This window comes from Sarcophilus harrisii, chromosome 3 (genome assembly GCF_902635505.1).
Source record: "Sarcophilus harrisii chromosome 3, mSarHar1.11, whole genome shotgun sequence".
Classification (NCBI taxonomy): domain Eukaryota; kingdom Metazoa; phylum Chordata; class Mammalia; order Dasyuromorphia; family Dasyuridae; genus Sarcophilus; species Sarcophilus harrisii.
Window position 1 is genome coordinate 168,715,864 of NC_045428.1, and position 18,520 is coordinate 168,734,383.

Here is an 18,520-nt window from a genome sequence, read left to right on the forward strand (position 1 = left end):
GATAGGTAAATTATCCCTTACTCCCCTAATTTGTTTATGGTATCATCCCTTTTTCCCAAATCATGTACCCATTTGGACCTTATTTTAATATGGGGTATGCGATGTTGGTCTATGCTGAGTTTCTGACATATTATTTTACAGTTTAATTATTTTTAAAAGAAGGGACAATGAGTCTCCAGGACATCTAAATCTTTGAATATATATTGTAAAACAAAAGAAAATGAATAGCATTTGCTAAAGCAAAAGACTATGGATTCCCAAGAGAGCATAGAGCCTACAACAAGAAGTTCCCATGTGATTCAAGAGAGAAATAAGAATTATGAAAGCAGAAATTTTGACCTGAACAGCAAAAATAATTGACAGAATAGAAAAACTTGAATTTACAATGGTGAATCTCTCCAAAGAAATGAAAGAGGGCCAACTTATTGGGAGTACAATTATATAAAAATGAAGGAAAAATCTGGAAGAAAGGCAGCAAAGAATAATATCATTAAAATATAATGTCGAGTGTAAAATATTGATCTCAAAGACAAGATGTATAAAAAGAACTGAAAGAACATAGGACTCTCAGAAGAACATGACATCAAACATTCTGAAAGTCAAAATACAATAAATAACATAATAAAATTATCCAGAACCTCTAACCACAGGAAAAAAGTATGAATTGAAAGAATCAACAATTTCCCTTAAAGAGGAAAATTGCTATGCCACAAACTCCAAGAAATAGAACAATTAAATCTAACAATTCCAATAAACAAAAAACAAATTCTGTTAAGTGAAAAAACTTTCAAATATCAAAGGAAGGAAATTTTAGTAACACAAGACAATTTTGCATCCACTAAAAAGTGAAGAAGGGAATGGAATAATACGTTCCAAAGATCAAAGGAATTCAGGATATAACCCAATGTGACAAACCCTGCAAATTTAATCATCAAGGGAAAAAAGATGGACATTCAATAAAAGAAAGACATTTGAAGCATTTCTAGGAAAAAAAGAGAGAGAAGTGAGCAGATCATTTGTCTTGCAAACATACAGATAACAGAAACAGAAATGTTAAACAAATACATTGTACCATTACTGGAGGAAAATACAAATAACAAATTACCCCAAAATGGAAAAAGGGAGGAAAAGGATAGACATTGAATGATATTAATAGAGTTAAAAACTAACTCCCCACCACAACAAAATAATAACAAAGAAACCATTAAGAAAATTCTTTCTTAAAATAAATAAGGAATGAGCGAAAGAGTAACTTTAAACGAGTAAATTTAACAGTAATTTAAAAAGTGGTAGAAGAATAGTCATGAAACACCAGTCACTAATTTCACAACATCTCACTACACGTAAATCAATTTATATCTGCATGAGGACAGGGGATGGTATGAAGACTAAAGTGTAGAATGGGAAGGAAGATATATAAAGAAGGAAAGAGGAGAAATAAAATAGAAGGGAAAATATATCCAAATTGAGTCAATGGTGAACAATAAAGGGAAAATAATTCCTTTAGACTGCCAAGAAGAAGGTCTATAAGAAAATGAATGGACTATAATTTAATTACTGCATAGAACTAGTACATTTAAAAATTGCATCACTGCTCAGTCAATCTAGTTGGATAGCTTTAGATTTTGTTAGGCTGGTCTTTGATTTCCAAAAAGACAGACTCTGTAATCTAATTTTTTCCAGCTTCAATGATGCTTCAAGGACCTGCTTCACAAATACTAGGATACTTCCCTTCTCAGCCCCCATTCTCTCTGAACAAAGGATGCTGACTTCTTTGAGAACCCAGAATAGCCAGGTTACAATGAACTGTTAATTCTCAAGTTTCTGGATTATTTCCCTACTGCTTCTTGATGCAAAGAAAAAGTCCTAGGCTCAAGCTCTCATTTCTAGAGATTAGGCCCTATGTAGCCCAACTATATGGTGTATCCATAATCCTAAACCATATAATTATATAGCTGAGGTCATATATTCAATTCCATTGTGTTGCATATTAGAAAAGTGAGGCTCAAATTATTTAAGTGATTTACTAATGATCACTGGATAACTCCAGTGATGCCATTCAGGATATGCCAGAATAAATGCCATTCTGGATATGAATCCAGATTGTCTGACTCCAAATTCCATGATTCTTTTCACATACTATACTGCTTCTCAAGTCTCTAAAGCAGTTTTGTGTTTTCTGGGGGTTGAGGAAAGCAGAGAGAAGAAGAAAGAGCAGAAGGAAATGCCTTGCCACAATAGAGAAACCAGTTACACATGCCTGTAATCAAGAGTGAAGGGAGCAAAGGAAGTCATGCTCATTGTATTGGCTTACTAACTAGAATAAACAAGGCAACATGGAATTGAGGTAGGCATGCCTATTTGTTAGTGTATGGTTCTTCTTACCAGAAAGCCATTCTATAGTCACAGGAAACCTAAGTGATGAGTTTAGGACCAGCTTGCCAGTACAGTACCTTCTGTAAGTAATTACATGGAAAAAGGTTAATGGCTAATGCAGAGAATCCCAAAAATGCTGGTGAGTATAAAATTGACTGGTTTAGTTCTGCTGAGATAAAATGCATAAAATGTCTCATTCCACTTCCATTTAGATTTAGTGCCTTGGGACCTGGTCCATGTTATAGAGGGCATAAGGTTAGACTGGTCAAGCAGTGTAATCTGCAAAAACTGGCTCAGGTTCAAGAAAATGAAGTCTGATAATGCAGCTGGTGGCTTAAGGGAAGCTGTGAAGGCTGTTCTTCCATCCCCAACTTTGCATGGTAACAAAATGTATTAACATTCGAATAAGTGATTGCTGGCCACATGGAAATTTGTGTGCACTTGGAGAAGAAGAGAAAAAAATAGAAGAATGAAGAAAAGGTTTATTTACTGTTGAGAAATAAGGGAAAGTTCAAATTAGAAGGGGAAAGACTCCTTTCAAAATGTGGTATACAAAGCTTAAAATTAAATTTGGTTGTATGATATATCCCATTATGGTATGAGAGCAATGGTCATGGGATTTTAAGGATGTGATGAAATGATAGTGTAAGAAGGGGGGATGATGTCTACATATATCACAGGGAAGGGGCATGTGAGAGGTCAAGATGTGTTATGCTAATTTAAAAATTAAATATAGCTATTTAGTAAGGATCTTGTCCCTACATTATTGTATGGGCATGAGATTTTAAGGAAGTGATAAAATGAGAATATATGAAAGGGATGATGCCTGAATTTATCATAAGGAAGAAGTATAAGAGAGGTTCTGTGTGGTCTCTGAAAATGGGATTTGGGTCATGAGCATATGGTACTTCTTGCTCCCATGAGTAAGCCAACTTATGTAAAACAGCTTTTTAGATGAATTTTTTAAAAGCTTCTAACTTTGTATCTTATGCTGTGATCCTGAACCTCTATGTGGTAAAAAGAAGTCACAACAAACAGTCTGAGAAGCATCTTTGCAACTGTAGCCAAGGATGGTAACCAATTTTCCCTTGATTAATCCTTTATATGACTCTGCATATTCTAATTATAGGATAAATGCTAACTGTGAATATCATAGGGAGAAGGCGGGAATAACCAAAATCTTATCTATATAGAGATTTAACAAATAGCCTCAGTGAAGAGATATGAATTGATTATGATCATTCAGTGTATGCTTTGTGACCACAGGCTAGGATAAATATAGCTCATGACTGACGAATCTGAAATGAGGGGTTAATTTCCCATAGATGCAAATCTATCTATAAAATATATGTGTACAGATGTAGATGTATTATACAAGGATATGAAGCAAATATGAGACAATTAGGTGTTGAATTTGGAGACCTGAGTTCAAATTCAGTCTCAGACATTCACTAGAGGACCCTGGGTAAATCATTTAACTACTCTCTGCCTCAGTTCCCTCATCTATAAAAGAGAAATAATAACTTACAAAATTGTTGTAAAGCTAAAATGAGATATTTGTAAGGCTAACTACTATGGTATATACATATATGTTTAATCTACATAGAAATATGTGTGTGTTGCCATATGCCACAGATTAGTATTTACATAGAAATTTTAGGCTGCATTTTTACCTTCTTATTCAGGATTCTATTGTTGTTCTTCAGTCATGTCTGACTCTTCATGACCACATTTAGAGTTATCTTAGCAAAGACATTAAAGTAGTTTGCCATTCCTTCCCCAACTCATTTTACAGATGAGGAAACTGAGGCAAAAAGGGTAAAGTGACTTGCCTGGGGTCACATAGGTAGTGTGTCATCACATTTGAACTCCAGGTCCAGCACTCTATCCACTGTGCCATCTAGGTGGCTAGGAGCTATTTTATATATATATATTTGTGTGTGTGTGTGTGTATATGTATATATATATACATATACACACACACATACATACATATACATATATACAGGTTACTGCTATCTCCAGTCAGAATATTCCATGGTCCCATTCATCCTTCTCTATCCAGGCAGCTAGTTAGCATAGTAGATAACATATGGGACTTGAGTCAAGAAGAACCTAGTTCGAATGTAGACACTGCTGATTACTAGTTATGTGACTCAGACAAGTCACCTAAGCTCTGTCTACCTCAGTTAAAAATAAGATTAAAAATAGTACCTCCTGCACAAGATTGTTATCAGGATCAAATGAAGTAAGATGTATAAAGTATTTTCTAAATCTTAGGTCAGCTATATAATTATGAGCTGCTATCTGATTTAGGGTGTTCAGCATTTCATTTCCTGTTCACTCTCTCCACTCCCTCTTCTGTTTCTTGAAATGGACAATCATTTTAACTACTCTGCAGGATCCTTTTAACCCACCCACTAAATTCCCAACACTGGACCATTTTCCATTTTAACACTCTTTTTCTATGCTTAGCTGCCTATGCAGATCCTATTTGTCATTCAATAGTTTTAAATTTTCATTTCTGACTTTTTAATTGAATGTTCAGCATGGCAGTACATGCTACATTTTGTAAGCATTTTAATCAATAAATAAATTAGCCTGTGCTGCAGTCGCATCCTCCATCTGGTGCTTCTGATATAACACTGGAGGCTAACAACAGATAGAAAAGAAGGAGCAAAGGAAAAATCTCTGAAACATGATCTCATTCTTCTAATTTAGATGGTTTTCATCAAGACCAGGTTTTAGAAGTGTGAAGTCTGTGACAAAAAAAGTTCCCTCAAGAGTATGGGTTTTAGGGTGATCCCCAGTAAAAACAAAGAGAATGAATGATGAAAGGATTACCTCATTTACCCTTTGTCGGAGCTGCATATCTCTGTCTGTGCAGAAGAAGTCCTCCAATCTGTTGATAGGAGCCTTATAAGCAAAAAGGCCTAGGAATGATGGTAAGAGGCAGGGTAGCAGCTTCTGACACTATGGTGAGAAGGTTGGTAAGAGTCATTTCTCTAGAATTGCCTCAATACCAGTGAGGAGATAATTCTTGGAAGAACACTGGGCAAATCCCATAAGGGGCTCCTGGACAACCTCTCTTACTGTAGAAAACACCCATCCCTGAATCACAAGTTTCAGGGAACTTACCCTATGATAAGTTTGCCAAATTTAAACTGATGGTTGATATCAAAGTCAGAGTCACTATATTCAAAAAGAAACATGGTTAAAAAAAGTTTCTCCTCAATCTCAATTCACGCAAACATGTATTATGAACCACACTGTGCTAGGTAGGACCTCATCTCTTGCTGGGGGTGGATAGGAGGAAACATTGCAAAAGGAGTCAATTTCTAGCCCCAAAGAAGTCTATATGAGAGTAACCTAAAAAATCACAATCTCTAAACAACTTAAGAGGTCACTTTATTTTAAGAACCTCCTGCTACTCCAGAGACTTCCCTTTTGCTAAAGACATAATGATGATTCAGGGTCATCCATCTGATTTTATTGATATAACATTTAGGTTTCAGACCTTCAGTCTCAAAAGAAAAACACGAGCTACATGACAATAGGTTAACAATAGCCCTTTGTACAACTCTGCTGCTGTCAGAATTTAGATTTTTCTTTCTAATAAAAATGGCTGAAGTTAAATGGGACATATCTACAATCATAAAACCAAAGTATTTTAGGATTCAAGTTGATGAAACAATGAGGACTTATTAAGCATCTATGATGTACTTGGGACTATATTAAGTACTGGAGATATACAGATACAGTGAAAACATTCCCTGCCCTCAAGGGATTACAATATTTTATATATATATATATATATATATATATATATATATATATATATATATATATATATATAGGTATATGCAAGATACAACTTAGGGAAAAGCACCAACAGCTGGGGATTCAGAAATGAAGAAAAGGTTTGCTTTAGAGAGGGGTGGTTGATCAGAACAGTAAAGAAGAGTCATTCTAAGGAGTGGAGGTGAGGAAGGAGGGCATTCCAGCTATTTATAAAGGTGCAGAAATGGGAAATGGAGCATCGCATGTGAGGAACCTTGAGCAGACAAATATGTCTTATGGGTAGTGTACATGGAATGAAATACAAGATGTAAGACTGGAAATATAAGAAGGGATTAGATTGTGAAGAGCTTCATATGTCACACAGAGGACCTTATGGTTGATCAAAGAGGTAATAGTGAGTTTCAAGAGTTTGAAGGTGGTAAAGTGATATGGTCACAGATCTACTTTAGGCAAAAACAAAACAAAACAAATTTTGTGGTAGCCTTGGATTGAATTGAGGAAAGACGAGTTAGAAGGCTGCCATAATGCATGTGAGAAGTGACAGAAGCCTGAATTAGGTGGCAGCTGTCTGAGAAGGGAGAAGGGAATACATTTAGAGGTACTTCAGAGACAGACACAAGATTAGGCAATTGGTTGTCAATGTGGATAAGCAAGGGGTTGAAGATAATAATGAAGTTTCAATCCTGAGTAAGATGCTAGTGCCAAGACAGTATTAGGGAAATTCAATCATTTCTTTTTATTTTTAAAAAAAAATCTTTCGAACCTGGAAACTAAGGGTACTCTTGAGGATCATATTCTTAAAATTGAAGGGGAAAGAAAGTCTAAAAGAGGCAGTGTAGTAGAATATAAATTTCACTGGATTTGGATGCAGAGGGATTAGACTTGCATAATGAATGTGTTCCTTGTTACTGTAGGCAAGTTATATAACCATTCTAAGTTCATCCATAAAATGGAAAATAGTCTTGAAGGCTATTTCCAGCTCTAAATCCAATGTGTTCCCTTTACATAAAAGGAAAGCTATGTCCAAAAGGAAAGGGTCCTCCATACTTGCCCAAGGACATAGATGAAGTTAATGACAAAAAAAAGAGTTTTCATGCTCTTCCCACTGCACAATGAATGCAGAACTCTACTGAATAGGCCTTGGTCACTGGAGTTCAAAATACTCTGCCCTTTGGGAATACCTGGCAAGACTAGAAATCCTAACCCTTTGTAGGGAGGCTCCATGATTCAGGGCCAAGAGTGTTAGATTCAGAATCAATGGATATAACAACTGCTGCTTTCTATCTGTGTGATATTTAGCAAGTCAGTTAACTTTCCTGGGCCTCAGTTTCCTCATTTATAAATATAAAGTGAGAGGGGAGGGAGGTGATAGACAAAATTAGCTCTAAGAATTTTCTCAACTCTAAATCTATAAATCCTTGGAATTCATACTTCTGTAAGGAGTTAGAGAAATTAGCTCTTTTATTGCTTAAATATATACATAGTCCAAGAATCCTTTCTTGGTAGAAAGATGAAGAACTAAAGACTCTCAAACTTTCTGGTCTCATAATACCTTTATATTTTTAACAATTATTAAGGATTCCAAAAGAGTTTTTGTTTACATGGATTATGTCAATTGATATTTACCATATTAGAAATTATAATCAATAAAATTTTAAAATATTTAGGTTTATTAATTTAAGAATTAGAATAATCTATTATGTGTTAACATAAAACATATTTTGTGAAAAATAGTATCTTTCTGAAACAAAAAAAATAGTGAAAAGAGAGAAATTGTTTTACATAATTTTACAAATCTCTTTAATGTCTGACTTGACAGAAGACAGCTGGATTCTCCTATCTGTTTCTGTATTCAATCTGTTGCTATATGTTGTTTTGGTGGCTATTTAAGAAGAAAATCCAGTCCCACACAGATATATAGCTGAAAAAGGGAGGAGTGTTTTAACAGGCAACTAACATCTTGGTATGTCTCAGTTCCTCCTTTGTAAAATGAGCTCAAGAAGGAAATGGCAAACCACTATAGTATTTTTGCCAAGAAAACCCTAAATGGGGTCATGAAGAATTAGACATGATTGAAAAATGACTAAACTATAAATTTGATCTCATGGACCCCAGGAAAGGGTCTTAGAGACCCACCAAGGGCTGAGTCTAAGAGAAAGGCTGGACTCAAGATTCAGAATGAGACATACATTTTCAAACATGGCCAGTATGACTTGACCATAAGTAAGTGCTAAAAGGGAGGACTTTTTTTTTCTTAAAGGTAGTTGGTGATAATGATATTGTTAAGAGAGAGATGGGAAAAGGGAAAGAAGCAGGAAAAAAGAGGAGAGGGAAAGTAGAGAAAATGTCAATAAGAATTTAAAAAAATATATACAGAAGACAGCAGAAGTAGTTCAGAAGTTAACAAAGACAAGTAGAATAGTGTTCTAATCCATCAAGTTAAATTTAATGCATAATTTTTAAAACTATGAAATAAAAATTAATAGTGTCATAGATTTTCTTTCTATATATTTGCTTCTCAAGTTCATGATAATAAAGAAAATTGAAAAATAAAAAAAAATTCTCCAAACTGTTTATTGACTGATGTGGATTCAAATTCATTGCAAAATAAAGGACATTTTGTGAAGATTTAGTACATAGCCAATCTCAAAGACAAGGACATACTGGGTACAGAAAGGCTTCTGACAACATGTGTTCAGTAAGGTAAGTCCCTAGCTCCTTTCAACGCAAGTTCTCTAAGGAGATCTAAGATAACTTTTGTCTGCCTTTTGCTAACAGGGCTTTCCACTAGCACAATCTCCCTCTAATGTCTTATTCTATGGGTAAATGTTAGCTTTGACCATTTACTGTCACCTCCTTCATAATAGTTAACAGAACCAAAAATTGAGGGAGTAATAGCACCTTTTTAAGGTCCTACTGAATGGAAAACTGAATACAGAATTAAACCCTTCCCAGGAGTGTTGGTCCTCTTTCTTTTTCTCAAATGCAAAACCATAACAGCAAAAACAACAAAATGAACCAGGTCACATTTATTTCGATGACAATAGATACCTTTGGAAAATATTCAAGGCTACTAGTAAGTTGGACTGATTAATGACATACTAGTGACCATTTCAAATTTTACATAGACTGGGATTTTAGAAATACAAGTAATAGTCCCACAATTTGAACTTTTTAACATTGACCTCCAAAACAATACTTTGAATCGACCCAGAATCTTTCATTCAAGTTGGTCTTCAAATAGAAGACAAGTTAATTCTCTTACCAAGTAGTCCTACTTGACATAAGAAGTTCCTGCTTTGAAATCTAAAGGAGAAAAAAATTGTCCTGACATAAACTCAATAATATTCCCTTTCAAGCTACAGGAAAGCTTCTATGTTTTATTTTCCAGACATTTAAAAAAATTACCCTAAGAATGGTAGTTATTTAACTGAATTTATATAATGGTGGCACAGCCAAAACCAACCATTTCTGATCTGAATCCTCCTTAGGCTATTAGCAGCAAGAGAGAAAAATAGGCGTAAGGAGAACAGCTGTGAGACAGGTGTCCATATACCCAGACTTCGGTCCTGGTTTCATTGCTCATTAGCCTTGGCAAATCATTTAACTTGTCTAGGCTTAAATTTTCTATCCACAAATTGGGAATACCACAACCTAATCTATTTTTCAGGGTTGTCATCTACCTCCCATTTGTGAAGATTCAATTGGATAAGGTATGTAAAATCACTTTGAAATCTGTAAAGCCCTATAAAAGTGTAAAACATTATCATGACCTTGAGAGACAGTGTGATGCATCGTGAACTTGTAGTATTGAAAGGGCCTGTGGGTTTCAATCCTTGGTTTCATTACTTATTTACCTTAACTATTCTTTTTACCATTTCAGATTCTCAGTTTACCCTTAGCAAAATGGGACCTGGCCATCTTTTAAGGTTGTGGTAAGCATCAAATCAGGTAATGCGTGTCAATAGAGATAGGGTGCTGGGCGTATAATTGCATTAGTAACTACCTCTACTCATACAAATGGGTACTTTTGTTGTTAGTTAATAGTCTAAAACTCAGCTTCTTAAAAACGTGGTTCATGACCCCATATGGGGTCTCTTGAACATGAACATGAGGTTTGCAAAATTACAATTTCTTTTCAGTAAATTTTTGATTTGTATTCCTGTTTTATACACCTATAATATATCCAGGGTCATGTAAAAATTTCTCAAGCAAAAAGGGATTATGAGTGGAAAAAGTAGAAGAAACCTTGGTCTAAATTAGAGTTGCCTAAAGCACTAAATATTTTCTTGCTCAGTGTCACATAGCAGAACTCAAGTCTTCCTGGAAATGAAAACTAAAAGCACTTTGAAATCTGTTAAGGACTATTTTTTTTAAAAAATTCAAAGCATTACTATGTCATTGAGAGACAGTCTAGATACAGAGATTAGCTTCAGAATCAGAAAGTCTTGTTTCCATACACACTGGCTAGGTGGTTTGGACGAGTCATTTAACTATTCATAATCCCAGTTGGCTAACTCCCTAACCCTCAATTTTCTCTCTCTTTTTTAATTGCACTTAAACTTTTTTTAAATAAAAGCTTTTTATTTTCAAAATACATGAAAAGATAGTTTTCAATATTCACCCTCACAAAACTTTGTATTCCAAATTTTTCTCCTTCCATTTCCTTCACTCTCCTCGGTTAGACAGCAAGTAATCCAATATAGGTTGAACAATATAGGTGCAATTTTTCTAAACATATTTCCACATTTATCATGCTGTACAAGAAAGATCAAATCAAAAAGGGAAAGAAATAAGAAAGAAAAAAAGCAAGCAAAAAAACCCCCAAAAGGTGAAAATATTATGTTGTGATCCACACTCAGTCCTCACAGCCTTCTTTCTGGATGCAGATGGCTCTCTCCCTCACAAGTCTTTTGGAATTGGCTTGAATCACCTCATTGTTGAAAAGTCCAAGTTCATCAGAGTTGATCATCCTATAAACTTGTCATTGATGTGTAAAATGTTCTTTTGGTTCTACTCACTTCACTTAGCATGAGTTCATGTAAGTTCCTCCAGGTCTTTCTGAAATCATTCTGCTCATCATTTCTTATAGAATAATAATATTCCATTACTGATGTTTTTCTAATAACAACTTTTTATTTTTCAAAATACATGCAAAGATAGTTTTCAACACTCACCCTTGCAAAACCTTGTAATACTTAAATTTTCTAAATAGTTTCTGGTATGCTTTGATGCCTACATCAAAGCATTTTGAGTTTACTTATCTATAGGCCTCTATACCAGGTCCTGATCTCCCCCTCCTCTACCCCTCATCCTCCAAAATTCAACTGGCCTTCTCCCTTCATCAATAGGTTATCAAAAATAGATTCCAGGTGCTTACCATTTAATGCCAATAGTTAATACTACTTCAGGAAAAAAAATAGGATCCCTATTGAATGCTTTAGTTGAAAGGCAAAGCTTTCCTACACAGGCTGGAAAATGGCAGCATTCTTGAAAACATAGGTTTCACAGCAAAGGAAGCAGTCAGAAAGATTAACTGTGGTGCTGAGTCTTGCAGTACAAAAGGCTAAATGCTTGAAGTATGTCAAATTTTGGCATAGCTCACTGTGTTTCTAAGTGTATCTGTTAGGGATGGGGAAGACAGGGAGAAGCTAAATCAGCTTTAAAAAAAGAAAGAGATTAGTTATGGAATGGATTCCTCTTATTTCCAATCAAGTGAATTCTACCTCTTTGAAAAACAGGTTTCTCTCTTACTCTTTCACTTACCAACTTACTTGGGATATACTGAAAATTTTAGATTTTTTAGATAAGCAGAAGTATATACACATGGGTTCAACAGCAGGGTGCCAGGATGAAGGCAAGGAGGAAATACAGGAAGGCACTCTTCCCAGGACAATTTTTTATTATTAGGGAGAAGGTGAGCATCTTGTTAACTGATTGATTGATTACTATACTGGCCCCAGCTAACAGCACCCCCAGGGGTAATAACTAACAACAGCTAACAATATCATTGTTGTATGGACCTGGGTGGGCCAGGAATAGGACACCAATGATGGGGAAGTGACAACTATGGCCACATTCCCAGACTTGGTAGAATCCTGGCTGGACAATAGGCAGACTTCAACTCCCTGTCTTTTTTGGAACAAAATCAAAACACATGATATCCTCATGGATGAAAGCCATACTGATCTGTCTATACAAAATAAAATGTCTCATTTTCAATTTAATCTTTAAGAAATGGGACTTTCCAAACTGTCCCTCCTGCACATTAGTGAAAACCACAGGCTGCTTGTAAGTCTCAGCCAAATCTAATAGCATTTAAGAGCTCCCAAAGAATAATATCTGTTTATTGATCAAGCCATTCCATAAAGCTGGGATGGCTTTTCTAACACCCTTTTATGAAGTCCATATGTACCTAAGTCCCTTTGTTCCTACAGTTATACACCTATAGCTATTTTCTATGAGAGGTTTTCAGGTAAACCTTCTCACTTAAAAGAACAATTTATTTAAATTGTAGAGTTTTCTCATCATAATGGAAAATTTAAAAAAGAAACTGAAACATGAATTGTGTGTAGGAAAATAGGTTCTTTCTTCTTTGGAGACACTGCTCCAGGGAATAGACATTCTCTAGACAGTACTATGGCTGCTCAACTATTCAGTACCTCTTAACAAGGCTCAGATTAATGACACAACAGACAAGCCAAACTAGGGATGTTAGACAATAGTGTCACCATTAAAATTAATCATTTATTATTAACTCCAATTTATGTAACTTTTAGAGGTTTACAACAGTGCTTTCTTCCTAACAACCCTGGATGAGGGGGTAAGTACTGTTATTCTGACTTTTACAGATCATAAAACTGGAGTTTAAATGATGAAAATGTCCTACCTACATTACAGGAGACAAAACTGAAATCCAGGCTTCCTACTATAGATCCAAAAGTCTACCTCTCTCAGTTCTCAAGAAGCAAAATAAAAAAAAATAAATTGTAACTAAATACCAATGAAAATAGACTCAGAGAGGGTGCATGAACAAGCTTTGAGGTCTCTGCAGAGATACAGACTCACATCTCAAACTGCCTATAAGAAGCCACAACCTAGATATTCCTTATCAATTCAATCTCAGTGTCTCCAAAAATTCTTTTCCCCAAAAAAACCTACTTCTGACCTTTAAAAAAATCTATATCACCCCCATTCATCAAGCTCCCATGTTTGAAATATTTTTCTCTCCTTTTCTTCAGTTCTCATTCCCAATTATCAAATCTTTCCAATTCCTTCTCTAGAATATCTTTTTTTGCCCTGCTATTCCCATTAGCTCATAGTGTGAGTTTTCATCAACATAACTTTGATTCTACCTCTCTTGTATACTTGTGTTATGTACTTCTCTCTTCCCATAGAATGTAAGCTCCTGAATCAGGACCTTGTGTTTATATCGTCCATTGCCTAGCACAAAATCTGTCTTGGCTATATATTATCTCCCCCACTGACAGCTAGGTATGACAGTAGATAGAGAGAAGGGCTTTTAGTCAGGAAGAGCCAAGTTCAAATGCAGTTTCAGACACTTACAGTTATATAAATCTGGTCTAGTCACTTCACTTTTTTGCCTCCGTTTCCTAAATGGTAAGATGGAGATAATAAAAGGATCTGCTTTCTAGGGTTGTGAGAATCAAATGGTATAATATCTGTAAGCACAGCACTTGGCATATAGTGGGTGTTAATTAACATAAATGTTTATTCCCTGATCTCCCTTCCTTGTACTTATAATAGTGCCCTCTAAACAATGTGTTTGTTCAAGCTAAATGAATCATAGTTAGGGGCATACCTAGGCTCCATCTTAAAAAAAATCTTTCCCCATTTTAGGTGTCCCATAATAATTTCCAGGATCCCATATATAATTTAAAAATCCATAGATGGGCATGGATGCTACCTCCATAAACAAAAAAAGTTGCTATCTTGTGTGTGTTGAACACAAAATGGAATCAGGGCAGTAATCTGAGTCACCAAATACCTAAATGCTACTCTTAGCAATAACTTCTATTCTCATCAGTCTCTTTGCCCAAAACTACTGTACTGAAACCAGATTTGATCAGCAATCCTGCCTTCAAATCCATACCCTTCAACAGTCTGCCACAGCTACTAGGAGACCCAAATATTGGGGATATAGAAAAACATAATCTCCACTGTACTTTTTGGACAGATGGGTCTTATCCATCCAAGACTGATAAAGGCAGCTGTATGCCATTAAAATCAAAACAACCCCTTTCTTCTCTTCCCACCATAATATACAGAAACCTGAAATTTCTCAGTTTATTTCTTTTCTGACAATCTTCTCTTGTTGATTTCCTGGCATTTCCCCTGCATTATTTTGACTGTGCTTTAAAAAAAAAACTATTGAAGATATTTTTTTTTCTTCTTTTCTCTGACCAACAACCATAAACAGTATACAAACTATGCATTCTCTTAGCTCAATCAGCAACCAGTCTTGATTATATTGATAAGATGACTTGTTGGCTCCTTTAGTCACACCTCCAAATGAAAAAAATGAGAGGTATCTCTGGATCATCAGAGATTAACAATCAAATCTACAAACATTTGTGGAGAAATATATATTTATTTAGTCAAATTCAAACCTGTGATTTCATTGGAATAAAAAATGCCTGGTAAGGAAATTTTTTTCAATGCAGTTATGCAACTTAATATTAAGACAGTTGCTAGAGGACCCTGAGAAGTCATTTGTCTTGACCACGGAGCCACAGTGTGTTGAAGGTAGAACTTGAATCCAGGTCTTCCTTATGCCAAGGAAGTTTCTCTATTTGCAATGCAATGCTAACTCTTGTTTTCAGGCATTGTGAAAAATTCACATATAAACTATGATCTCATGTTCTCAATCTACTATCTTACATGTATATATAAATGCATAATATATAGTATGATCAGGGCAACTAGATGGCATGATGAGTAATGTTAGGCATGGAGTCAGGAAGACCCGAATTAAAATCCAGCCAGCATTGAGAGATTAAGTGACTTTTCCCCTGACCATTCAATTGACATGTGTCTGAGGGACAACTTGATCTCTTGTCTTCCTAAACTCTCTCTCCTTTCACTAGAACATGCTGCCATCTAGACGCTATGAAGTATGTCATTATCAAGCATGATATCTTGCTCTCAATTTAGCTAATAGTTTAGCCAGAAAAACAGAATCACAGCTCAAGGAAAAGATCAGCTAATTTGTTGAACCCCATGACAAAGAGCTATTAAGTCATGAGGTATGGGCATTTTAATTACCCTCATTTTAATCATGCTGCTTTCCAAAATGGTTAGACCCATTCATAGTTCCAACAACAATTCATTGATGTGACTATCTTTCTACAACCTTGCCCGACTCCCGAACCTCCCGACTCTTCTATTATCTTTGTTGGAGGTGAAGTAAAACTTCAATATTATTTTGATGTGTTTTTTCTTATTATAGTGATTTATTGCATTCTTTCACAAAGTTATTAATAGTTTGCATTTCCTTTGTGAATGATCTGTTTGTATTCTTTGACCATTTATCTCTAGGGGAATGGCTTTTGATTTACATACTTACTCTATGGTCAAAAGCACATTACAAGTCACTGGGTTCAGGTAAAATATACAGAATTCCTTTCCAGTTAAAACTTTTAATTTTGAATTGCCTTATCTAAGTTAAAAAAATGCATCTATTTTGCTATCTTGTTCAGAGGGACATAAAGTCTCAATTATCTACTAAGCTTCCATTTCCCAGCTATTCAATTTTTATAGTTATCTGGCCAAAAGCTATTAAATAGCACTGCTCTTTAAAATTCCTTACAAAATATCTATAATAAGAGAGCTGAATGCTCATGGTGTTTCATGATACCTTAGTCTTCCAACTTGTAAAATGGATATTTTAACATCTGTCCTATAACTAAGCTAGAAGATGTGAAGTTAATGAAAACATGTGCATGGCTTTCTGAGCTCCTCTGACAAAGTAACCATCTTAACAGAAGGCACCACGTCAAAATTGTTACATTATGTTTCAATAGATCCATAATTTCATTGACAGTATTGCCTTCTAATTCTGTATCCATGGGTTGGGTTGCAATCTGTTACATTACAGGGACTGTTGTTATTGATACATCAAGTCAATGACAGCTTTACATCAAACAGCTTGCTCTAGCAAAGGCAAATGAAGAATAGAAATTTCTAAAACTTTTATCATTAAGCAAAATGTAAGCTGATACTCTGTAGTTTAGTGTTTGATGTTAAAAGCACTGTATTTGGCATCAGGGGACCTGAGTTTATATTATGGTCCTGCTACTTGCTGCCTATACTGCTTTGTATAAATCATTTAATCCCTTATTTGTCTTCCTTTGGCTTCTTCATCTATAAAATAAAGGAGTTAGAACAGGTGTTCTTTAAGTTCCTTTCTGCTTTAAATACTATGATTGTTCTGTAAATATTATGGGACAGCTAGTTGGTAAGTCAGAAAGAGTTGAATTTAGATTTAGCCTCACATATTACTAGTTATGTTCTTTTGCCTCAATTTCCTTATTTGTAAAATAGGAATGGTAATAATATCTGCCTCCTAGAGTTGCTTAGTACAGTGCCTGGAAAGAGGTAAACAATGTGTAAATGATTATTCTCTTCCCTTCCTATCTTATTCTTCTTTGAAATAAATTTCATCAGGGACTGATCTTCACATGGCATCATTTTGCTCCTCCTCACCATCTTGGATTACCCTCCCTTAGCCCCACTTTTCTCTGATACTTTAGCCAGACTATTATTCATGATTACACAATTTCATTTTGCTCCTTTCTATCTCCTAGAATGGCTTATTTAATCCCTCATATCAAGAAAAGACAGGGCTGTCATCATAGAAACTTTTCCTTTCTTTGAAGCAGCTAAGTGGCCAGGTTCATAGCACACTAGACTTGGAGTAAGGAAGACCTGAGTTCAAATTCGCACTCAATTTAATCAACAATATTATTTTTTAATTCTGAATCCATAGGTTAGTTTGCAATATTTATATTACACTGATGGTTATTATTGATCTATCTAGTCAATGACAACTTTATATCAAATAGTTTGTCCTTGCAAAGGCATATAAAGAAAAATTTTCTAAAACTTTTATTGTTGTTAAATAAAATATAAGTTGATATTCTATATACTATCCCCTCAAGGCTGAAAGCATTGCATTTGGCATCAGGGGACCTGGATTTGAATCATGATTCTTCTACTTGTTACTAGGTCATACTTAGTTTTATGACCCTGGGCAAGTCACTTAATCTATGCTTGCCTCAGTTTCCTTAACTGTAAAGTCAGTATCATAGTAGCATCTATTTCCCAGGTTAGGACCAAATGTGATGATGTCTGTAAGATTCTTAGTGCAGTATGTGGCATTTGGTAGGTACTACACAAATGCTTACTTCTTTCCTTTCCCCATCCTTCCCCCTTCCTCTTTCAAGATCTAGTTCAAGTCACACCTTCTCCTATAATGCCTTACTTGTTTCTCTCAGGGTTGAGAATCATCTCTTAGCTACTTAAATCTCACAAAGCATCTTGTTGGTACTTCTATATATTCAGTAATTCTAAGTTGTATATAACAATTGCATCTTGCTTTGTGTACCAGGAAGGACCCCCTCAGGGTAAGGATTTTGATTCACTTTTATTTCACTTCATTTATTTTATTCTCAGCATTATGTACTGCATTCTAAATAATATTTTATCAGCTTTTGCTTAATGAACAAGACTCCTGAATAATAATACCTTTTATGTTGAGTAGAATATAAGCTTCTTGAGGAAAGGGTTTTGGTTTTTGGTTTGTCTTTATATTTTACAGTGTCTTATACAAGATACATGTTTAAAAAGTCTTTGTTTAATTGAATGATCAAGTCAAATTATCTAAACCTCTATTTAAAGGTAGTCTATTATAGAGAACACAAGATTGTCTATGATATCGGAAAGACCTAAGTATTGTAATCTTGGGCAAATTACTTATTCTGTACCTGAGGTGACTCTCTAAGACCATATACAAATTGTAGATAATTTGTTGTTCTGTTTATGACAGACATTTCCATAAGAGGAATTAAGAGATACCAAAAAATCACAAGACTAGACCAAAACAAAACCCAAAACTCCGAACCCTACACATCCTTCAGTTAAGTAAATAACAATCTAATTGTTACAGAGAAAACACTGATTATATTCTTCCTTAAAGAATGTCTAATGTAAAAGAAAGGACATGAAATCTTTACTGAGGGGGAGTATAAAAAGAGGGGGAAAAAGTCTTTCCCTATTTCTGCTTTCTATACATCTTAGTGATTAGACAGTATTCCTTGAAATA

The 18,520-nt window shown here is 35.0% G+C and overlaps 1 protein-coding gene across 2 annotated transcripts in view; it reads right to left on the reverse strand.

Moving 5' to 3' along the window:
- SH3RF3 (SH3 domain containing ring finger 3) overlaps nt 1-18,520 on the reverse strand; it is a 566,022-nt gene that overhangs the window by 330,905 nt on the left and 216,597 nt on the right. The gene's annotated exons all lie outside the window — the stretch shown is intronic.